This window comes from Somniosus microcephalus, chromosome 28 (genome assembly GCF_052327205.1).
Source record: "Somniosus microcephalus isolate GS21.2 chromosome 28, FLI_Smic_1.0, whole genome shotgun sequence".
Taxonomy (NCBI): domain Eukaryota; kingdom Metazoa; phylum Chordata; class Chondrichthyes; order Squaliformes; family Somniosidae; genus Somniosus; species Somniosus microcephalus.
The window spans coordinates 47,430,283-47,448,852 of NC_141014.1; positions in this window are offsets into that span (position 1 = coordinate 47,430,283).

Sequence of the window (18,570 nt, forward strand, 5' to 3'; positions counted from 1 at the left end):
AGGCGATGCAGAGAGCTCTGCAGCTGGAGAAGAATGTCAACCAGAGTCTGCTGGATCTGCACAAACTCGCCACTGTTAGGACTGACCCTCATGTAAGTTCTTGAAGCTGTAATGTGGGCATTTGTTAAGTTGGAGGTGGTGGTACCGTGAGCCTATTCAAAAGATCTTCACGCCCAATAGCTTTGTGTTGCTGCCTTTTAGGTTTTTGAGTGGTGGGAGGTTGGCCTACTGTGGACATTGACTAGTGAATGTGCCCCAGTGATTTTAGGATCTATGCCCCTATTCTGCAGGAAGTTTAATCTAATGATGCAGTAATTCCATTAATCTCAATTGCACCACAACACTATCCTGCAGTCCAAGTGGATTGAACTCTTTCGGGAAGCTAGGATGTTCCTTGAAATCTGCTGCTGGACATAACTAGTTCCCCTCTTTTTCCAGTTGTGTGACTTCCTGGAGACCCACTACTTGGATGAGCAAGTGAAGATGATCAAGAAGCTTGGAGATCACATCACCAACCTGAAGAGACTGGGAGCCCCTGAGAATGGCATGGGAGAGTACCTGTTTGATAAGCACACCCTGGGGGAAGAGTGACTAAACTGACTGCAGGGATGAAGCCTATTGTGTTTAGTACTTGTATTTATAATTGTGTGCGAGATGCCTGTCCTGTAGGGAATGATGGTTTGTGACTTTGTGCAAGAGCTGAGAGACCTGGGCTCTTAATGTGAAATGTCACTAACTGTAAATAAACTGTTCTATATTTGACTGGATTTTGTCTCCTTGTAAATTTTAGTGGTTTTTGTTCCAGTTAGCATAACTTGGTTACATTTCCAGTATTACACTGGGCTGTGCAGCAGTGTTGTCATGGGATTTGGTCATAGAATGGTTACAGCACAAGAGGCCATTCGGCCTGTCGAGCCCATGCTGACTCTCTGCAGGAGCACTTTGGCTAGTACTACACCCTGCCCTTTCTGTGGAGCCCTGCCATTTTATCCTTCAGGTACTTGTCTAATTCCCTTTTGGAAACAGAGATTGAGTCTGCCACCATCACCCTCTCAGGCAGTGCATTCCACATCCTAACCACTCGCTGCGTTCAGTTTTTCCTCATGTTGTCTTTGGGCCCCCTGCCAATCACCTTAAATCTGTGTCCTCTGGTTCTCGACCCTTCCACAAATGGGAACAGTTCTATTTATTTTTTTGGCAGGGTAATTTTAATCTATTTAACTTTGATATTCTATGTATTTCTAAGAAATTCGTCGATCTTGTGTTGCAAACAAACTGCAATGCTGTAATACAACAGCTTAATGTACAAAGGTGTGTTCAGCCAAATGAGCTAATGGGACCAGGGACCCCTGAAGCTTGGTAAGAAGTAGGTTTTAGAGTCTTAAAGGAGGCAGAGAGGTTTAGGGAGGGTATTCCAAAGCTTGGGCTCTAGGCAGTTAAATAGAAGTACTTGCTGCCATGGTGATGAATATTCCCCCTGCCCTTGAGAGCTTGGAGAGTTATAATTTAGCCACTACAATGAAATACAAGTTATAATAAACACAAGGATGATTTGCTGTGACTGTGTTCTGTCATTTCAGTCCAATGAAGAGAAAGCTCTGGTTTCGCATTCTCTAAGAATTATATTTTCCCTGGGGAAGAGCAGTTTGTATTCTGTAAACTGCTACAGATCCCCATCAGTCATTAGTGGGGGTAACTCCGTTAACAAACTCACCACTGCCGCTATAGCCTTTCTGGGCAGAGAAACAAATAACTGCTGCACAGACCAGCAATGTTGGAGCTCACTGAACTCATGATAAGGGGATTACAATTGATGTGGTGGTGGAGGAGAATCAACAATTGCCATATCGGCTTGCTATCCACATAACATAATTAGAAGCAGGAGTCGGCCATGCGGCCCTTGAGCCTGCTCCACCATTCAATAAAATCATGGCTGATCTTCAATCTCACCTCTACTTTCCAGCCCGATCTCCATATCCCTTGATCCCACTACAATCTAAAAATCTATCTGAGCCTTGAATATAGTTAATGGTTCAGCATCCACAGCCCTTTGGGGTAGAGAATTTGAAAATATCTTACTGGGAAACTGAGTACCCTACTGGGCTTTGTTCTGGGACCACTCTCCTTCCCCCTCCCCCACCATGTTTGACTAACCTGCCAACACTCATGGTCTTGGGTAAGGTATTGAAGGACGAGGAATACGTGCGGAACTGTATTCCCACAAAATATAATCCTTCCGGAAGGAGTAAATGTATTTCATTAAATGCACAAAGTAAAACCCCCAAGTTAAATAGATACTTCTCCTGAAACTCTCTTCCCCCTCCCTGCCTGTTCCATCAATGTATAAACCCAATACCGGCAGCTCCTCCATAAATGTATTGATTGGTATTCAGGCCCATTGTGCAGTTCATACCAAATAGCAATCATCCTTTCCAAGTCCGACTGCATCTCCATTTGTGTCCTTCACCCCCAGGAATGGATTCATCCGTTGATGATGCTGCAGCTGCAACACGCCAGTGTTTACAAGCTAATTTAGGAACTTCGCTGAGAACTGCAGCAGGTGCAATGAAATTGCCGTCTTCAGCCATTCCACGTTGATGTCTTTGCATCTCTCGGAGGCATTTCTGGGGTATCTGAGTCCCCACATTTCACACGATGATGAGCCGCAATTCTACGAGTCGGGATGGGTTTGCGTGCTGACGGGTTTCACGGCTTCATGTTTCAGACAAAACAAAGTCTTCAGCTCACTCGATGTGAAAAACTTTACAGGCGCCCGTGTTTTAAGAATTACATCGAATTTACAGCACAGAAACTGGCCATTCGGCCCGACTGCTCCGTGCCGGTGTTTATGCTCCACACGAGCCTCCTCCTGCCCTTCTTCATCTAATCCGATCAGCATATCCTTCTATTCCCTTCTTTCCAAACTTCCCCTTAAATGCATCTCTGCTCTTCGCCTCAACTACTCCTATGTGGTAGCGAGTTCCACATTCTCACCACTGAAGAAGTTGCTCCTGAATCCCCTGTTAGATTTATTAGTGACTATCTTATATTTATGGCCCTCAGTTCTGGACTCCCCCACAAGTGAAAGCATTTTCTTTCCATCTACCTTATCAAAACACCTTCATAATTTTAAAGACCTCCATTAGGTCACCCTTCAGCCTTCTTATTTCTAGAGAAAAGCGCCCCAGCTTGTTCAGTCATTCCTGATAGATATAACCTCTCAGTTCTGCTATCATCCTTGTAAATCAAATGTGCACCTTCTCCAGTGCCTCTATATCCTTTTTGTAATATTCTCCTTAGAGCAGAAAAGGCTAAGAGGAGATTTGATAGAGGTGTTTAAAATCATGAAGGGTTTCGAAAGAGTAAATAAAGAGAAACTGTTTCCAATGGCTGAAGGGTCGATAACCAGAGGACACAGATTTAAGATGATTAGCAAAAGAACCAGAGGCGACAGGAGGAAAAACTTTGTTACACAAGGAGTGGTTAGGATTGGGAATGCGCTGCCTGATGGGGCGGTGGATACAGATTCAATAGTGGCCTTCAAAAGGGAATTGGATAAATACTTGAAGTAGAAAAAAGTTCCAGGTTCCTGGGGAAAGAGCGGGGGAGTGGGACTAACTGGATTGCTCTTTGAACGAGCCGGGACAGACTCGATGGGCCGAATGGCCTCCTTCTGTGCTGCACTATTCTATGAATCTATGGAGACCAGAACCGTGCACCGTACTCCAAGTGTAGTCTAACCGAGGTTCTATACCAATTTAACACGTTGAACTCGGGTGCGGTTCGGCTGCAAGCACTCCCCGCACTGAGGTCAGAACGGCACTAATGGTAACTGTTTGCATCTCACAAAATCTATGAGGTCGACGTTCACCCCGCTCCGTGCCGATACATTTCCTACAGTCTGACTACAAAGAAGCACAGCCCTGGTAGCAGCTCCCCGAGTGACGGGCTAGAAAATACACAGAGAAACATAGAAGATTGGAGCATCAGTCGGCCATTCGGCAACTCGAGCCTGTTCAGCCATTTAATGAGATCGTGGCTGATCATCCAAATTCAGTACCCTGTCCCTGCTTTCTCCCCATATCCCTTGATCCCTTTAGCCTCAAGAAATATATTCAAATCCTTCTTGAATATATTTAATGAATTTTCCTCAACTGCCCTGTGTGGCAGAGAATGTCACAGGTTCACCACTCTCTGGGTGAAGAAATTCCTCCTCATTTCAGTCCTAAATGGCTTCCCACTTATCCTTAGACTGTGACCCCTGGTTCTGGACTCCCCGCCATCGGGAACTTGCCTGTTTTTTTCTGGAAGAGAAATTTCTGTCTTTACATCCGAAGGGATTGTGTGATGGGGAGAAATATTTAATGGAAAGTCAAGCCTCATGGGTCCCGGTTCTACAGAATCTGAAAATGTGAAATGAATAATACTCTGGTGTATGTTCCATAACACACAAAGATGTTTCCAATCAATTTATTCCATTTTTAGAATATTAATTCATGGGATGTGGGCGTCGCTGTCAACGGCCAGAATGTATTGCTCGGCGCGAGTCGCACTGGAGAAGGTGGGGGTGAGCCGCCTTCTTGAACTCCGTGCGGTGAAGGTACTCCCACAATGCTGTTAGGCAGTGAGTTCCAGGATTTTTACCCAGCGACGATGAAGGAACAATTGTAGGAAAATTCATCGATAGCGAAGGATGATTCTCAGCACCTTGAGCTTTAGAAAAGCAGCAAATTGTCATTTAATTCAAATGAGAGCATCAAACAACGAGAGACTTTCCGATTTGAAGAAGGTCAAGGAACCCAAAAGCAGTGACATCACCGAGACTGATCTCCCAAACCTGCCGGTTTTCCATAGCTCTGATTGGCTCTGGGTCTCACCCCCTCCTCCCCCACACACCCTCTCCTTTGTTAATTGGTGCCTGGATTCAGGAAAGATTCCTGATTGGCTCTCAGGGATTGTCAATCATCATTGGTGCTGTCATTCCTTGTTTGAATGCAGGCTGTCCCAGTAGTATAAATACAAGAGCTTGAGTTAGAAAGGGTTAGTTTTTGAACTTTCTAGGTGCTAGTGAGCAGTAATAGTATAACAGGAAATAGTGAAGATGGCCTCCCAAGTACGTCAGAACTACCACAAGGACTGTGAGGATGCTGTCAACAAGCAAATTAACATGGAGCTCTATTCCTCCTATGTTTATCTTTCCATGGTGAGTCTTGTATTCCTTGTTGCTGTATTCTTAAAAGCTGGACATTCTGTAGTTCCATGAACTGGCTTTCAACTATATTTCTCTTGACTTCCTTACCTGGGGAAGCAATCTTTGAGCAGTGAGTACTTCAGGGTGAGCTTGTTGTGTTGATGGCCTGCTCCTTGAAGCAGCTGCACTCTGTTGAGCAGGTTTAATATATGGAACGAGCTCAGCTGCTGCCTGAGTTTGTAACAGAAGAGCACAAACCTGGTCAAGTGACTGTTGGTGCTTGTTGATATGAAACAAAGTTCAGTTTCAGTGGGGTGACTGTAGTGAGTGACATGATGGCAGGTCCTCACTAGCTTTCTGTTTAACTGGAAGTGAAGTTCTGGGAATCCTGGTGTTGAAGCCTTGTTCACTGTGCCTAGATCTCTTTGGCTACAAGGCACTTTGGGAGGTAGTCAATGAAGTCACCTGTTATGTGGGAAATGCAGCAGCCAATTTGTGCACAGTAAGCTTGCACAAACAATGAGACTCATCAGATCATCTGTTTTGGTTGAGGGATAAATATTGGCCTGGGAATCTGGAGAGAACTCCCCTGTTCTCTGAAGTAGTGCCTTGAGATCTTTCACATCCACCTGAGGACAGACAGGGCCTCTGTTTAACATCTCATCTGAATGACAGGAAGTAGAGGAGGGACTACTTATCCAGCAGTAGAGTTTAGTTTGACTGGTCATGAAATATAATCCTGAACTGTAGTTTATAGTTTTTATTTGCTGGTTGACTGTTTCATCCTGGTTCTTGGGAGGAGAAGCTGGCCAACATGTTCAGATTAGTGAAGTGAATTGCATTTTGCTAGTTAACCAATGGTATCTTCAGGATCAAGGGAGAAGCCAGGGACAGGGTACTTGTTTGGATGATCAGCCATGATCTCACTAAACGTTGGAACAGTCTCAAGGGGCCGAATGGCCTACTACTGCTCCTATCTTCTATGGTTCTATCTATTTTTGCAAGATTAAGAACCCACTAGCTAACTAGGGGTAAATATAATCTTGCATTGTATATGAAGATCTAGGTCTGCTGAAGCTGTTTAAAATTCTCTCCACAGTCCTATTACTTTGACCGGGATGATGTTGCCCTGCGTCACTTTGCAGAGTTCCTCAAGGAGCAGTCACATGAGAAACACGAGGATGCTGAGAAACTGATGAAATTCCAGAATCGGCGTGGAGGCCGAATCATCTTGGAGGACATCAAGGTTGGATTCAATAAATGCGTGGCCTTCTGTCGGGTTCCCCTTGTTTCCAATACTTTCTGAAGCAATGCTGTCATTCTATATTCCTGTGACACATTGGTTCATGGTAACATGGATTTCTGGCTGCTTTTCACCCCTGTTTTCCTTGTGCTGTCTTGTGTCTTTTTTGTTTAATTCATTGTAAGTGAACTGTGACTTTCACCTTCAGAAACCAGAGCAGGATGAGTGGAGCAATGGTCTGGAGGTGATGCAGAGAGCTCTGCAGATGGAGAAGAATGTCAACCAGAGTCTGCTGGATCTGCACAAACTCTCCACTGGGAGCACTGACCCTCATGTAAGTTCTTGGTGGGTTTTTGGGTATGTTGGAGGTGGTGGAACCTTGCTGTCCTTGAGCCGATTCAACAATCTACATGCCCAATCGCGTTGTGTTGGGGTGTCTCCTGGGTTCTTAAGGGGGTTGGGGTGAGGATGGGACAGTTGGCCTTATGTGGACATTGAGAATAAGTGTGTCGCAGTGGTTCCAGGATCTAAGCATCTATTGTACAGAAATTACTAGATCATTTGAGCAAATTTACATCATCTCAATTACACCACTTGACTATCCTCCAGTCCAAGAGGATTAAAATCCCAACTCCCAATCACAGCTGGTGCAGTCGGGAGAGCAGGAGGCCAGTAACTCTTATATAGGTGGAGCTGTAGCTAAACCCGAAACACTACAGTGTGGTGTCTCCCACCCTTCCACCTCCTCTAACCTTTTAGGGGTTAGGGGAAGTTGAAAAGGTAGGTTCAATTTATTTTATTTCAGGAGCCTAACCTAGGTGGAAAAGGTTACAGGACAGGAGGCGGCAGTGAAAATACAACACCAGAAAACAGGTAGGTGACTGGTTGGTGAGTACTTTCACAAACTTATTCTAAGTAGAATTCAATAATTAAGCTAAATCGTAGTAAATAAAAGGGTATTGTAAGGGTTAAGTCATGGAAGGGCAGCTCGGACCCGTGTCATGCTCCTCCTGTGCCATGTGGGAAATCGGGGACACTGTCCCTGACAACTATGTGTGCAGGAAGTGTCCAGCTGCAGCTCCTAGCGGACCGCATGGCGGCGCTGGAGCTGCGAATGGACTCACACTGGAGCATACGCGATGCTGAGGATGTTGTGGATAGCACATTCAGTGAGTTGGTCACACCGCAGGTAAAGGCTAGCTCAGACAGTAAATGGGTGACCAAAAGGCAGGGTAAAGGCAGGAAGGTAGTGCAGGAGTCACCTGCGGTCATCTCCCTCCAAAACAGGTTTACCGTTTTGGGTACTGTTGGGGGAGATGACTTATCAGGGGAAGGCACCAGCAGCCAGGTTCAGGGCACCATGACTGGCTCTGCTGCACAGAAGGGCGGGAAAAAGAGGGATAGGGCTATAGTGATAGGGGATTCAATTGTAAGGGGGATAGATAGGAGTTTCTGTGGCCGAGACCGAGACTCCAAGATGGTATGTTGCCTCCCTGGTGCAAGGGTCAAGGATGTCTCGGAGCGGGTGCAGAGCATTCTGAAGGGGGAGGGGGATCAGCCAGTTGTCGTGGTACATGTAGGTACCAACGATGTAGGTAAAAAGAGGGAGGAGGTCCTACAAGCTGAATTTAGGGAGTTAGGAGCTAAATTGAAAAGTAGGACCTCAAAGGTAGTAATCTCTGGATTGCTACCAGTGCCACGAGCTAATAAGTTTAGAGAGAGTAAGATAGATAAGCTAAATACGTGGCTTGAGCAGTGGTGCAAGGGAGAGGGATTTAAATTCTTGAGGCATTGGAACCAGTTCTTGGGGAGGAGTGACCTGTACCAAGGGGACGGTCTACACCTGAACTGTGAGGGAGCCGATGTCCTCGGGGTAATATTTTCTAGGGCGGTTCGGGAGGATTTAAACTAATTTGGCAGGGGGATGGGAACCTAGGTAGTGGAAAAGAGGGAAGTCATATGAAGTTAGAAATAGATGGTAGAAAGGTGAGAAGCAATAAGCAAAGGAGAGAAACACAAAGGGCCAAACTAATTCATAATGAGAGTGTGAAAAAAGCAAGCCTGAAGGCTTTGTATCTTAATGCTAGAAGCATTAGGAACAAGGTGGATGAATTAGTTGTGGAAATAGAGGTAAACAAGTATGATTTGATTGTGATTACAGAAATGTGGCTGCAGGGTGGGCAAGGCTGGGAACTTAACATCCAGGGATATACAATATTTAGGAAGGATCGGCAAAAAGGTAGGGGAGGTGGGGTAGCATTGCTGGTAAAGGAGGGGATTAATGCAATGGAAAGGAAGGATATTAACTCGGATGAAACGGAATCTGTATGGGTAGAAATGAGAAATAGCAAGGGGAGGAAAACGTTAGTGGGTGTGATATATAGGCCTCCAAATAGTAATATGGAGGTGAGGGAAGGCATAAAAAGGGAAATTAGAGAAGCGTGCGATAAGAGCACAGCTGTCATCATGGGTGACTTTAATTTACATATTGATTGGACTACCCAAATTAGTAAAAATTCTGAGGAGGAGGAATTCCTGGAATGTTTTCGGGACGGTTATCTGGACCAATATGTCGAGGAGCCGACTCGAGATCAGGCCATTTTAGACTGGGTATTGTGCAATGAGAAGGGACTTATCAGCAATCTTCTTGTACGAGGCCCCTTGGGTCAGAGCGATCATAATATGATCGAGCTCTCAGTCGAGATGGAGAGTGAGGAAATTGAATCAGAGACTAAGGTCCAGAACTTAAATAAAGGGAATTACGAGGGTATGAGACGGGAATTGGGTAAGATTGATTGGGTGGTGTTTCTGGGGGGATTGACAGTGGATAGACAATGGCAAGCATTCAAAGATAGAATGGAAGAATTCCAGAACATGTTTATACCGGTTTGGCATAAAAATAAACCTAAAAAGGTGACTCAACCGTGGATAACGAGGGAAATTAGGGACAGCATAAAATCAAAAGAAAGGGCATATCAACTGGCAAAAAAAAGCACCAGACTGGAAGATTGGGGGCAGTACAGGATACAGCAAAAGAGGACAAAGGGATTAATCAGGAAGGGGAAAATAGAATACGAAAGTAAACTTGCAGCAAACATAAAGACAGACTGCAAAAGCTTTTATCGGTATATCAGGAGGAAAAGACTGGTAAAATCCCAAGTCGGTCCCTTGCAGTCCGATTCGGGAGAATATATAATGGAGAATAAGGAAATGGCAGACCAATTAAACTCATACTTTGGTTCTGTATTCACAAAGGAGGACACAAATAACCTCCCAGGAATATCGGCAAACATAGGGACTAATGAGAGGGAGGAGCTGACAGAAATTAGTATCTCTAGGGATATGGTGTTGGGTAAGTTGAGGGGACTGAAGGCCGACAAATCCCCGGGGCCTGATAAACTACATCCTAGGGTACTTAAGGAGGTGGCCCTGGAGATAGCAGATGCTCTAAGGATCATCTTCCGGAACTCCATTGACTCGGGAACAGTACCCGTGGATTGGAGGGTAGCTAATGTTACCCCAATATTTAAAAAGGGGGGTAGAGAGAAAGCAGGGAATTATAGACCAGTAAGCCTTACATCGGTTGTGGGCAGAATGCTAGAGTCCATTATTAAGGATAAAATAGCGGAGCACTTGACAAATGGGGAAAGGATCGGACAGAGTCAACATGGATTTACAAAGGGTAAATCGTGTTTGACTAATCTGCTGGAATTTTTTGAGGAAGTAACTGGTAAAATAGATGGGGGAGAGCCAGTGGATGTGGTGTACCTTGACTTCCAGAAAGCCTTCGATAAGGTTCCACACAAGATTATCATGCAAAATTAAGGCTCATGGGATTGGGGGCAAAGTATTAACGTGGATAGAGAACTGGCTGGCGGATAGAAAACAGAGTTGGAATAAACGGCTCGTTTTTGGAGTGGCAGGCAGTGACCAGCGGGGTGCCGCAAGGATCTGTCCTGGGACCCCAGCTGTTCACAATATATATAAATGATCTGGATCAGGGAATTGGATGCAATATTTCCAAATTCGCTGACGACACTAAACTAGGAGGAGGGGTGGGCTCTGATGAGGATGTCAGGAGGCTACAGTGCGATTTGGACAGGTTGGGGGAATGGGCGGATACGTGGCAGATGCACTATAATGTGGATAAATGCGAGGTTATCCACTTTGGGGGTAAAAACAGGAGGGTAGATTATTATCTAAATGGCAATAGATTGGGAGATGGGGAAGTGCAGAGGGACCTGGGTGTTCTTGTGCACCAGTCACTGAAGGAGAGCATGCAGGTGCAACAGGCGATTAAGAAGGCAAATGGTATGTTGGCCTTCATATCAAGGGGGTTCGAGTATAGGAATAGGGATACCTTACTACAGCTGTACAAGGTGCTGGTGAGACCGCATCTGGAGTATTGTGTACAGTTTTGGTCGCCCCATCTGCGGAAGGATGTTCTTGCCATGGAAAGAGTGCAACGGCGATTCACCAGGCTGATACCTGGAATGGCGGGAATGACCTACGAAGAGAGATTAAATAGTTTGGGCTTGTACTCACTGGAGTTTAGAAGATTGAGAGGGGATCTCATCGAAACATATAAAATTATGGCAGGCCTGGACAGGCTGAATTCAGAGAATGTTTCCAATGGCTGGGGAGCACAGAACCAGGGGCCACAGTCTAAAAATAGCGGGCAAATCATTTAAAACAGAGATGAGGAAGAATTTCTTCACTCAGTGGTGAGCCTGTGGAATTCCCTGCCACAGAGGGCTGTGAAGGCTAATTCAATAAATATTTTCAAGAGAGAATTGGATATATTTCTGAAGGCTAAGGGGATTAAGGGTTACGGAGAAAAGGCGGGGACGGGGTACTGAACTGGTAAGATCAGCTATGATCTCGGACGAAGATCAGCCATGATCTCATTGAATGGCGGAGCAGGCTCGAAGGGCCGAATGGCCTACTCCTGTTCCTATCTCTGTTTCTATGTAAGTGGGGGGAGCTTGGATGTTCCTTGATATCTGCTACTGGCCATAACTAGTTTCACTTCGTTTCTTTCAGTTGTGTGACTTCCTGGAGACCCACTACTTGGATGAGCAAGTGAAGATGATCAAGAAGCTTGGAGATCACATCACCAACTTGAAGAGACTGGGAGCCCCTGAGAATGGCATGGGAGAGTACCTGTTTGACAAGCACACCCTGGGGGAGAGTGACTGAAGCGTATTGTGTTCAGTACTCGTGTTTATATAATTGTGTGGGAGACCCTGTCCTTCAGGGAATGATGGGTTGTGTGACTTTGTACAAAGAGCTGTGAGACCTGGGCTCTGTAATATCAACTGTCACTAACTGTAAATAAACTGTTCAACATTGGACTGGATTTTGTCTCCTTGTAAATTTGAGTGGTTGCTTATTTTCTGATAACATTTGGTTGTCTTCAGACAAGAGCTACGCTGGGCTGTGTCCTCTGAGATGGTGTGCGTTGGCGACGTATTTCTTCCACCAGCTGCACGGCCTCAATTACGCCACGCAGCTCCTGTTTGTGAAAGTGGGCGGCATGCGTGCCAGCCTGCGGGAGCTGCCTGTCTTCTACCAGGAACTGCTATGGGTTTGGAACTACGTCGCTTCCAGGCAGAACTCTTTCTTTTTCCCCCCCCCCCCCCCCACCACCCCACCCCCCCCCCCCCCCCCGTCGGGAGCGGCGGCTCTCCTGCGGGAGCCGTTGCTCAGGAATCCACACCTCCACAACTGTGGGTTCGGGTGGCTGGCGGAGCGCAGGGCTGTGCCTGGCAAGGTGACCAGAGTCGGGGATCTGCTCTACGGCGGAGGAGCGGTCTGCATAGCGCCGGAGGAGCTGGCACGGCGCCTGTCCTGGGCCAACGTCCGGCTCGCAGTCAAAGCCATCGAGTCGGTGAAGTGGCACTGGGCCCCGGCTCCACTAGGTGTATCGAGGCGGCTTAAGCACGGGGGCGATCCCGTCCGAGCTTACCCCCGTTCAGACGGAGTTCCTAATCGGCGCCCGGCCCCGAAACTCTCCTCGGGAACCGGCTCCTCACAACTTGCGCCGTCTCGAGGAAAGACCCTCCGTGCCTTTTCATTCCGCGCGGAGGAGTTTCCTGTACGGGCTGCTCCTGCACACACACTCCACTTTGCCGTCTGCTCTCTGCACACGCCATGGCGTGGCATCTTGCTGACCGGCGGTGGCGGAGGTCCCCAATGGAGGGCTCTCTACGCGGGAGTCCTCCCTTGTTCCATCGGGGACTTGGCCTGGAGGGTGTTGCACAGAGCGGTCCTGTGCAATATGGTTTTAAATAGGTTCACGGACTCCCAGGCCGCCTGCTTTTTTACAGCCTGGAGGAGTCCGTGTTTCACGTTTACATAGAATGTGAGAGGTTGTAGCCCCTCTTTCATTACCTGAAGGGGCTGCTCCTCGTTTTTTTTGGTTGCACTTCAGTCCCACGCTCCTGATCTACGGTCACCCTTGTCGGCCTGGCTAAAAAAGCCATCAATTGGTCCGGGGGGGTCGTTCAGCCGGATTGCCTGCCGCTCTTCCGTGGCCACGTTCGTGCCCGGGTGGCCCTGGAGATGGAGCACGCGGTGAACCCGGCACGCTCGGGGCCTCCTGCGACCGGTGGGCCCCGTGGGGACACGAGTGATTCATCACCCAGCAACCAAATTTCAACTTGATTTGTTAAGTTTCACTTAATGTTTTGAGTTTAGTTAGTCTCTTTGTTTATGGGTTGCTCAAAAAGAGTACACACAGTGATTGCCTCTCTCTTCCTGCAATCCCCCCAATCCTGTCAGCTTAACTCCAACATCCTTTCCCCGGCGGATAGACCAGACTTACCCCAGTACATGTCAAAGACATGGAATGTACTCGTGCAAAAGGTAATATTTATAACATTACAAAAGCACACATACACAGTTAACCATCATTTAAAGCTGGCATGAATCTAATAATGGGGGTGAGGCGGACCTACAAATACAAAGGGATCGGGATAGGTGGGTGGAAAATGGCATATAATGTGGGAAAATACAAAAGAATGAGACTAGGGAAAAGAAAGACTTGAATTTCTATAGCGCCTTTTACGACCACCGGAAGTCTCAAAGCACTTTACAGCCAATGAAGTACTTTTTGAAGTGTAGCCACTGTTGTAATGTAGGAAGCATAGCAGCCAATTTGCACACAGCAAGCTCCCACAAACAACAATGTGATAATGACTGGATCATCTGTTTTTGTTATGTTGGTTGAGGGATTAATATTAAAAGAAAGCACAATTTACACTTCATCTAGAGCCATCCTTTGTTTCTTAACCTGTCCCATTACCATCTCCCTTTGCCTTGAATATCTCTCAATGTCTCTTAATCTCTCCTGCCGTCCATCCTATCACAGACCGTCCCTTTTGTTCTTTCCTCCCCTCCCCCCTTTCCCAGCCTCTTCACTTGCTTAAGAATCTGTTCCATTTCCGGCTTTTTTCCAGTTCTGACGAAAGGTCATCGACCTGAAACGTTGACTCTGTTTCTCTCTTCACAGACGCTGCCTGACCTGCCGAGTGTCTCCGGCATTTTCTGTTTTTATTTGAGGGATAAATAGGACAACCCAGCCTATCCAATCTTTCCTCATAGCTAAAATTCTTCAGCCCAGGCAACATCCTCGTAAATCTCCTCTGTACCCTCTCTAGTGCAATCACATCCTTCCTGTAATGTGGTGACCAGGACTGCACGCAGTACTCTAGCTGCGGCCTAACCAGTGTTTTATACATTTCAAGCATAACCTCCCTGCTCTTATATTCTATGCCTCGGCTAATAAAGCAAGTATCCCGTATGCCTTCTTAACCACCTTATCTACCTGTCCAGCTAACTTCAGAGATCTGTGGACATGCACTCCAAGGTCCCTCTGATCTTCTGCACTTCTCTGTGTCCTACCATTTAACCCTTGCCTTGTTAGCCCTCCACAAATGCATGACCTCACACTTCTCCAGATTGAATTCCTTTTGCCACTGTTCTGCCCACCTGACCAGTCCATTGATATCTTCCTGCAGTCTTCAGCTTTCTTCATTATCAACCACACAGCCAATTTTTGTATCATCTGCAACCTTCTTAATCATACTTCCTACATTCAAGTCTAAATCATTGATATATACCACAAAAAGCAAAGGACCCAGTACTGAGCCCTGCGGAACCCCACTGGAAACAGCCTTCCAGTCACAAAAACACCCTTCGACCATTACCCTTTGTTTCCTGCCTCTGAGCCAATTCTGGATCCAACTTGCCACTTTGCCTTGGATATCATGGGCTTTAACTTTTGTGACCAGTCTGCCTTGCAGGACCTTATCAAAAGCCTTACTAAAATCCATATAGATTACATCAAACGCACTACCCTCATCGACCCTCCTCAAAAAATTCAATCAAGTTAGTCAGACATGACCTTCCCTTAACATATCCATGCTGACTGTCACTGATTAATCCGTGTCTTTCTAAATGAAGATTTATCCTGTCGCTCGGAAATGTTTCCAATAATATTCCCAACACTGAGGTTAGGCTGACTGGCCTGTAATTATTCGGTCTATCCCATTCTCCATTTTTAAACTTCTTCTTCTCCTTCGGCAGTCCCTCCGAACCGAGGATGACTTGCTTCCACATTTAAAACGAGTTCTCAGGTGACTGATGAGTCCAATGCAGGACCTGCAGTCTCTGTCACAGGTGAGGCAGACGGTGGTTGAAGGGGGCGGGTGGGTGGGGTGCTTGGGTTGACGTGCGCTCCTTGCGCTGCCTGCGCTTAGCTTCCGCTTGCTCCCGGCGAAGAGACTCGATGTGTTCGGCGCCTTCCCGGATTCTTCTACTCCACTTTGTGCGGTCTTGGGCCAGGGATTCCCAGGTGTCGGTGGGGATGTTACACTTTTTCAAGGAGGCTTTGAGCGTGTCCTTGATGCACTTCCTCTGCCCACCTGGGGCTCTCTTGCCGTGCCGGAGCTCCGAGTAGAGCGCTTGTTTTGGGAGTCTCGTATCGGGCATGCGGACAATGTGACCCGTCCATCGGAGCTGATCGAGCGTTGTCAAAGCTTCGATGCCGGTGATGTTGGCCTGAGCGCGATCACTGACGTTGGAGTGTCTATCCTGCCAATGGATTTGCAGGATCTTGCGGAGGCAGCGTCGGTGGTACCTCTCCAGTGCTTTGAGGTGCTTGCTGTACATGGTCCCTTTTTAAACAACGGTACCACGTTAGCAGTCCTCCAGTCCTCTGGCACCACACCTGAAGCCAGAGAAGATTGGAAAATGATGGTCAGAGCCTCTGCTATTTCACACGCACTTTCCATTCGCCTGACCCGCTTTGCAGGCTCACTGATCTGGTTGGATGTTGCCTCAAACCCACAGATACCTGAAAATGACCAACCCACTGAACCACGCAGAACTATTAAAAAGACACTGACTCGCAAACAACGGAGGATTCAATTAACCTGGGCAAGGTGGCCCTCAACTGGTCCAGGCAGAGCGCGGTCGATGGGGTGGGGGGTGTTCGCTCCGGCTGCCCGCCTCTCTTCCGTGGCTACAACCAATGCCTGGGTGTCCCTGAAGAGGGAGCACGCAGTGTCTGACGGTTCCCTTTGAGGCTTTCCCTAACCGGTGGGCACCAGAGGGACTGGAGTGCAGAGTGGATCCAGGGAACTCAATTATAATTTAAAAGGTTTTTATTTTAGTTTTGTCATAATTTGGAACTTATTGTTTGTGCCCCTTTAAAAAGGGGGTAACTTATGGTTTAAATGTTTCTGATTGATGATTTAATCGTCCCAATGGATTAGCCGAAAGATAAGCCTGTGATTCCAGATATTCAAACTGTGTTTGAGGAAAGTCAGGGCAATTGGGATCCTTCTTTTTTTTCTATAAATTTAAATGCCCCAGCTGCTGTGGATGGATTTCAACTCACGTCCCATTAATCAAAGCCTCTGGATTACTAGTTCAGCCAATTTACCACGAGGCTACTGTTCCCTTCCCTTGGGGTCCTTATTGCCATGTCAGCCAATGACACTCATTTTTCAAAGTTCTGATTGGCTCTGGGAGTCATCTCCCCTCCTCCCTTTACTTGATTGGTGCTCTGAGAGACGCTGCCACTTCTGATTGGGTATTGAGGAATGTCACTCATCATCTAGGCGGCCACGCCCTGGATTATCCAGCAGTATAAATACTAGGAGTTTGGGAGGTTGGTTAAATCTCAGTTTCTTACTCCAACAAAGCTTAGATTTTTAAAATAAAACTAATAATTAGGATGGCTTCTCAAGTGTGTCAGAACTACCACAAGGACTGTGAGGATGCTGTCAACAAGCAGATCAACATGGAGCTCTATTCCTCCTATGTTTATCTCTCCATGGTGAGTCTTGTATTTCTGACCCCTTCACAATGGAGACTATGTAATGTGACTTTACTAAATTCTGTGCTGTATCTAGCCCACCCCTCAATCTATGCACAGTAAATTCATTTTTTAAAGCTATAATAATGCAATTTATCAGCTTGTGTATGCATTAACAAACTGCCTCTCCAGGTCCTTGCAATAGCTGAACCTTATTCTGAGTATCTTAATGACTCTCTCCTGGGCTCTTGTGAGGGTGTTGAAGTTTATATTTGGAATACACTCTGCATTCAATGTGTGGCATTCAGAATTCTTATCCTCACTTCTAAATCACCCCATGGCTTTTTCCTACCTTGCTTTTGCAATGAGGGGATGTAATCTTCAAATTAGAAGTAGCCCATTTAGGAGGGAAGTCAGGAAGCACTTTTTCACACGAGGGTGGTGGAAATCCGGAACGCTTTCTTTTCCTGCCCTCCCATCCCGCAAGCTGTGGATGCTGGGACAATTGGAGCTTTCAAGACAGATGTTTTGTTGGGTAAGGGTCTCCAGGGAGATGGAGTAAAGCTACAGGTCAGCAATGACCAAATTGAATGGTGGAGCAGGCTTGGGTGGCTGAATGGCCTACTCCTGTTCCTAATATTCTTAACCTCCTAGTTTTAAGTACTAGTTTGTGCCCTTCTGTCTTTTTCTCTAGCTCCCTTTGCTTTAATGGTGGTAAAGCCTTCAGCCACTTTGACCCTACTCAGTGGAACTCCTCTGCTTTCCTACTTCTTGACCATGACCAAGCACTTCAAATTCTGAAGGTTTATGAACCTTTATTCCTTGGTATCACATACCTTGATTAGTGTTGAAGGTGCCAAATTAATGCTGCTTGTGGTAATTTTAGTTCATGGGATGAATGTAGCCAGTAAGACTCAGACCAGTTTCTCTTTGATGTACTACATATTGTGCACTGTGACTAGACTCTACTTTAATGGGTTTGTTTAGTGCCCCTTGGCATTAGATCTGGGCCAATATTTGCAAGTTACTATTTAATCTGCTCCCACCACCCTTTCAGGCAGCGCATGCACTTGAGTTTCCTCCTGTAGCCTCTGGTTCTTTTGCCATTTCCATTGGCCAGTTCCCCTATTGCTAGGGGTAAGATTGTCCACTCGCTACCAGGTTAGTGCAGTAAGTAGGCCTGTGCTAGTTTTCATGTACAACGAGTTCAGTGAGACTTGAACCCTTTGAAAGAAAGCATAATCCAAGTTGGCTTTATGTACGATACCCATGATTGATCTGCTTTGGGATACCCAACTACTTTTCTGATCTCTCCATAGTCCTTCTACTTTGACCGGGATGATGTTGCCCTGCGTCACTTTGCCGAGTTCTTCAAGGAGCAGTCGCACGAGGAACGGGAGCACGCGGAGAAACTGATGAAATTCCAGAATCGGCGTGGAGGCCGAATCATCTTGGCGGACATCAAGGTTTGGCTCAATAAACGAGTGACCTTCTGTCTGGGTCCCCGTAGACTGATTGTTTCAAATACTTTCTAAAGCAATTTGTTCCAATTTATAACAAACAGGCCATTTGACCAAGTGGGTCCATGATGGAGTGTATCCTGCACGAACCACCTCCCACCGTGCTTCATCTAACCCTATCTGCATATCCTTCTATACACTTCTCCCTAGTACTTATCTAGCTTCCCCTTAAATACATCTGTGATTTGACTCCAGTAGTTGTGTTGGCTTAATGCTGTAGTTCTATTTTCTTCTAACACATTGGTTCATGGTAAAATTAGATATTTGCACCCCTAATTTCCTTCAATACTTT